This window comes from Pteropus medius, unplaced genomic scaffold (assembly GCF_902729225.1).
Source record: "Pteropus medius unplaced genomic scaffold, Ma_sr-lr_union100, whole genome shotgun sequence".
NCBI lineage: Eukaryota > Metazoa > Chordata > Mammalia > Chiroptera > Pteropodidae > Pteropus > Pteropus medius.
The window spans coordinates 13,422,782-13,429,552 of record NW_024349803.1 but is presented as its reverse complement, the minus strand read 5'-3'; the positions used below and the strand labels follow the sequence as shown (position 1 = coordinate 13,429,552).

The following is a 6,771-nucleotide window of genomic DNA, read 5'->3' as shown; positions in this document are numbered from 1 at the left end:
TGCAGCTGCTCTTCTAGTCTTGTGTCTCTGCAGCCAGCAGGTTGGTGCTGCGATTATCTCCCTCGCCACCATCCTGGAGGTGCCGTCCCAGTGAGCACAAGCCGCCCTCAAAACCCACTTTCCTCTGAGACTCACGTGGTGACCCAAGTGCTGTACATACAATTTAATACCTAGAGCAATCACTAAAAAAATCCATAAAAGATATATTCTCAAAAATCCATAAAAGATATATTCTCAGAGAGCTCAGAAATCCATAAAAGATATATTTAGTTTTGATAAATCAAAACTAAATTCTAAAAACTGGCAAGCAGAAAAAAGAAAATGAAAAAAAATTGAGAGAAACAGAGAGAAATAAACAGAACTTTAAAAAATAAAATGGCAGACCTAAGCCATGTAATACAAACATTTACATTAAATTTAAATGGCCTAACTATACCAATTAACAGACAGAGATTGGCAGAGTGGATTAAAAAATATGAACAAATTCTATGCAGCCTGCAAGAAACTCACTTCATATATAATGATACAGACAGGTTGAAAATAAAAAGATAGAAAAAGATACATCATGTAAGCATTACTTAAAACAGAGCGTCTATATTAATACCCAGTAAAGTGACCCCAGAGAAAAGGAACTTATCAGAGACAGAGTAAGATATTATATAATGATAAAATAATTAATCCACCAAGAAGACATAACAATTATAAATGTGTATGCACCAAATAAGAGCTGCAAAATATATTTTTTAAAAACCTGATAAAACTGAAAGGAGAAACAGACAAACCCATAATTATAGTTGGAGACTTCAACATTCCTCTTTCAGCAATTGATAGAACAACTAAACAAAAAATCAGCAAAGATAGAGAAAAACACAATGCCATCAACTAACTCTCCGTCACCACCACCAGCAAAATTCATATTATTGTCAAGTGTCAATGGAACATATAGCAAGATAAACTGTATCTTGGGCCACATAAAATCCCAACAAATTTAAAAGAATTGAAATTACACAGATTACAATGGAATCAAACCAGAAATCGATAACAGGAAAATAACATGAAAATCTCCAAACATTTGGAAACTAAAAAACACACTCCGAAGTAACCCATGGGTTAAAGAGGAAGTCTCAAAGGAAATAAAAAATACATTGAACTGCATGAAAAAATACAACGTATTGAAATTTATGGGAAACAGCTAACAGCGCCGAGAAGGAAATTTATAGCATTAAATGCATACGATATAAAAGAGAAAATGTCTCGAATCAATAATCTAAGCTTCCATATCAAGAACTTAGAAAAAGAAGAGTGAAATAAACTCAGAGTAAATAGAAAGAATAAATTAATAAGTAGTAGACATCAATGAGTTAAAAATAGAGAAAATCTGTATCACGCTTCCTGATTTTAAACTATATTGCAAAGCTCTAGTAATTAAAACAGTGTGGTATTGTCATAAAAACATACACCTAGATCAATGCAATAGAATAGAGAGCCCAAAAATAAATCCACACATATACGGTCAATTAATTTACAATTAATTTAAAGGAGCCAAGAATATGCAATGAGGAAAGGACAGTCTCTTTAATAAATGATGTTGGGAAAACTGGATAGCCATATGCAAAAAAAAATAAAAGTGAACCATTTTCTTACACCATACACAAAAATTAACTCAAAATAGATTAAAGACTTGAACACAAGACATGAAACCATAAAACTCCTAGAAGAAAACATAGGCAGTAAGCTCTTTGACATAGGCCTTGGTGATGAATTTTGAATTTGAGGTGAAAAGCAAAAATAAACAAGTTGGATTACATCAAACTGAAAAACTCTGCCCAGCGAAGGAAACTACCGACACAATGAAAAAACAACCTATGGAATGGGGGAAAATATTTTCAAATCATATATCTAATGAGGGACCGATATCCAAAATATATGAAGAACTCACACAACTTAACAGAACAAAAACCCCACAAACAATCTGATTAAAAATGAGCAGAGGAACTAAAAAGACTTTTCCCAAAGAAGACATAGAAATGGTCAACAGATACAAGAAAAATTGCTCAACATGACTAATGATCAGGAAAATGCAAACTAAAACCACAATGAGATTTCACCTCATACCTGGTAGAATGGCTGTGATCAAAAGACAAGAGATAACAAGTGTTGGCCAGGATGTGGAGAAAAGAGAACTCTTGTGCAGTCTTGGTGGGAATATAAATTGGTGCAGCCAATATGGAAAGCATTATGAAGGTTTCTCAAAAAATTAAAAATAGAACTATCACATGATCTAGCAATTCCACTTCTGAGTAAATATCTGAAGGAAATGAAATCACTCTCAAAAAGATATATGTACTCCCATGCTCATTACAGCATTATTTATAATAACCAAGACATGGGAACGACCTAGGTCTCCACTGATGGATTAATGGATTTAAAAAGTGTGATATTTATTAAAAAGTGTGAGATATATATATATACACACATGCAGATAAACACACAATGGAATATTATTTGGCCACAAAAAAGAAAGAAATCTTGCTATTTGTGAAACCATGATGGATCTTGAGGGCATTATACTAAGTGAAATAAGTCAAAGACAAATACCATATGATCTCACTTATATTGGAATCTAAAAAAACCCAAACTCATAAAAACAGAAACACATTGGTAGTTGCCAGAGTTCGGGGGTGGTAAGGTGGGGGAAATGAATGAAGGTGGTCAAAAGGTATAAACTCCCAGTTATAAGATTAATAATCTGGGGATCTAATGTACAGCATGGTGACTATAGTTAACAATACTGTGTTGCATATTTGAAAATTCCTAGTAGAGGTGATGTGAAAAGTTTTCATCATGAGAAAAAAATTGTAACTATGTGAGGTGATGGATGTTAACTAAACTTACTATAGTACACATTTCGCAATATGTCTGTATATCGAATCATTCTATTGTATACCTTAAAGTAATACAATGTTATACGCCAATTATATCTTAATAAAACCAGGGGTATTAATAAATAGAGAAAATCAACAAAAAAAATATCTGCTTCTTTGAATGAGAAAAATGAAATTGCAAGACTGACGGGGAAAAAAAAAGAAAAGACACAAATTACTAACATCAGGAACGAAATAGAAGATATTCTTACATACCCTGAACACATCAAAAAAATAATAAGGCAATAGTGCAAATAGTGTGCACGTGCAAATTAGACAATGGACTGATTTCTCAAAAAAAAACAAACTACACAAACTCACTCAATATGGAATAGGTAATTTAAATACCACTATAACTATAAAGGAAATCAAATTTATCATTTAAAAAACTTTCAGAAAAGAAATCTCCAGGCCTAGATAGTTTCACTGAAGAAGCCACCAAACATTCAAAGAATAAGCACCAATTCTACACAATCTCTTCCAAAAAAAGAAGAGGAGTGTATCAGTCAGGATTTAATCACTGGAACACAATCAGTAAGATATATATTAAACACACAAAAGTATTTATTGCAAGGAATGGGCCTATTGTGGTGGCTGGATGACTAGGCACTCTGAAATCCATAGAATATATAGTCAGAAAGAGCTGACTGAACCTCTTGGCCACAACATGAAGCTGCAGTCCATAAGCAGAATTTCAGGAAAATTTCAGAGAATTTCAGGAAACCTTCAGTTCTGCTTGTAAGACATTGCAGTTTAGTGAATTAGGGCTACCCAGATAATCTAGGGTAATCTCTTTTACTTAAAATCAACTGGTTATGGGCTCCCGTAGGATATATATATGGATTTATTAAAAGGAATTGACTTATGCAAGTGTGGTGACTGTCTAGGCAAGTCATGAAATCTGTAGGGCAGGCTGTCAGGACTCCTGGGCATGAACTGAAGCTGCAGTCCACAGGCAGAATTTCTTCTCCCTCAAGGAAACCTCAATTCTACTCTTAAGGCCTTTCAAATGATAGCAGAAGGCTGTTATAGATTATCTAGGATAATCTCCTTAATTTAAAGTCATCTGATTATGAATGTTGATCACATCTACAAAATACCTTCATAGCAACATCTAGTATTTCATTGAATAGCTGGAGACTGCAGCCTAGCCAAGTTGACACATAAAACTAATCACAAGGAAGGAACATTTCCCAATTCATTTTTTTAAAGCTGGTGTAACCCTGATATTAAACCAGCCAAAGACGGTACAAAAATGTCCTGGGAAGAGCAGGAGCCCCGTGGAGCTGGACTCCAACCATCCAGCAGCCTCAAGATCAGGGTCACATTTTTCACCTGAACATTTGGCTGCCTAGTTTCCATTTCATGGAGGAAAATTCAGCACACTATGTTAGTTTCAAATTACTTGTGCCTAGTTTTTGAACTCCATGCTATGAATAAGAGGGCTCCCATGTGTGTGTGTGTGTGTGTGTGTGTGTGTGTGTGTGTGTTCATGTACTCATTCATTCATTTTAGTTAACATCATGCTAAGCTTGTCATGCACTGGATAAAGGAATTTAGACGTGAGACTGTTTTATCTTCCCAATAATTTGACACAGTGGATCCTTTGACCTTATTTATAAGTGAGGAAACTGATGAACAGTGAAATTATATCAATAGGCCTGAGAATACTCAGCTGGTGTGTTTTTATTTGACCTGAAAGCCTGTCTTCTTCAACTCTGCACCAGAGTTTCATTCCAGCGCTATAAACAGCCACCTGAACTTGGGAACCTAGGAATTTTGTCAGGTCCAAGTTCCTTGAATCTCTGGGAAAGGTGCCCAGAGCTTTAAGTTGGCCAAGAAACATTGTTGGTAATCTAGCTGCCCCAAGATTCTCAGTCTTGTCCACCTCTAGGCCTTTGCTCACGATATTTCCTCCTACTTTCCAAGGACTAGGCAGTGGTAAGAGTGCAGACTCCGGAATCAGTCGAAATCCCAGTTGTGTGGCCTGAGTCAGGTGGCTTCACCTCACTAGACTGACAACTTATCTGCTCTCAGTCCGTGTGGTTGGGTGAGTTAACTCAATGAGAGTCCGTGTGGTTGGGTGAGTTAACTCAGTCCGTGTGGTTGGGTGAGTTAATTCATGGTTTAGGGATTGACTCAGTGATGAGCATGTGACTCAAGCCAGGCCAATCAGAGTCAGTCCTGTGACTTTTGCTGGCACTGTTGAGAAAGGATGCCCTCTTTCTGTTAAGGCTACTAGCAGATATAATGTTAGCCTGGAGCTGTCAGGGGCACCTTGGCCACATGACAGAGAAGGACCTACTTAATATAAAAGCCAACTTAGGAGAAAGTGGAGCCAAGACATGGAGAGAGACTAATTTCTGACAATATCCTTTGAGGCTCTGGATCCAGCCAAGTCCCCATAAGTTTCTACTTACACACTACCCTTGACACACAGCTCATCACCTTCCAATGTAGCCCTTTTTGTTTCTGAGCTGAAACCTACCTCCTGGAACCTGCAGCAATTGGTCTAGTTCTACCAATCTAATGGCAAATGGATATTGTTTCAAATTCCAGCTCTGGCATTTACTCAATTTAAAATTGGAATAAATTTAATGCAATCCCCATCAAAATCCCATTGGCATTTTTTAAAGAAATAGAACAAAAAATCATCAGATTTGTATGGAAACACAAAAGACCCTGAATTGCCAAAGCCATCCTGAGAAAAAAGAACAAGGCTGGAGGCATCTCTCTACCTGACTTCAAATTATACTATAAAGTGACAGTCATCAAAATAGCTTGGTATTGGCAGCAAAACAGACACACAGACCAGTGGAACAGAATTGAGAGTCCTGAAGTAAACCCATATTTATATGGGCAAATAATTTTTGACAAAGAAGCCAAAAACATACAGTGGAGAAAGGAAAGTCTCTTCAATAAATGGTGCTGGGAAAACTGTAAAGCCGCCTGCAAAAGAATGAAACTAGACTGTTGTCTATCACCACACACCAAAATTAACTCAAATTGGATTAAGGACCTGAATATAAGACCTCAAACAATAAAATGCATAGAAGAAAACATAGAAACTAAACTCAAGGACCTTGGACTTAAAGAGGATTTTATGAATTTGACCTCAAAGACAAGGGAAGTAAAAGCAAAAATAAATGAATGGGACTACATCAAACTAAAAAGCTTCTGCTCAGCAAAAGAAACTGTCAACAAGGTAAAGAGACAACCATTCAAATAGGAAAATATATTTGCAAGCAACGCCTCCAATAAGGGCATAATATCCAAAATATACAACTCATATGACTCAATAACAACAAAAAAGCAAATGATCCAATCAAAAAATGGGCAGAGGACCCAAACAGACACTTCTCCCTAGAGGACATACAAATGGCCAACAAATATATGAAAAGACGCTCAACATCGCTAGCTATTAGGGAAATGAAAATCACAACCACAATGAGATACCATCTCACACCTGTTAGAATGGCTATAATCACTTTACGGCCATGCTACCCTGAACAAGCCCGATCATGTCTGATCTCGGAAGCTAAGCAAGGTTGGGCCTAGTTAGTACTTGGATGAGAGACCACCTAGGAAGACCAGGTGCTATAGGCATAAAAAATAAAAAAATAAGAGATTGTAAGCTGACAAGATCCTTGCAATCTGTGAGGTCAACCAAGGATTGCCTCACCTAAAAAAAAAAAAGAATGGCTATAATCAACAGGACAAGTAATAACAAATGTTGGAGAGGATGTGGAGAAATAGGAACCCTCATACACTGCTGGTGGGACTGCAAATTGGTACAGCCACTGTGGAAAACAGTATGGAGGTACCTCAAAAAACTAAGAATTGATCT

General features: G+C 36.5%; 1 pseudogene; it reads left to right on the top strand.

Annotated features, from left to right (window-relative positions):
* The first annotated feature begins 6,411 nt into the window (after positions 1-6,411).
* LOC120582630 (uncharacterized) lies at positions 6,412-6,530 on the top strand (annotated as a pseudogene).
* The last annotated feature ends 241 nt before the right edge of the window (positions 6,531-6,771 follow it).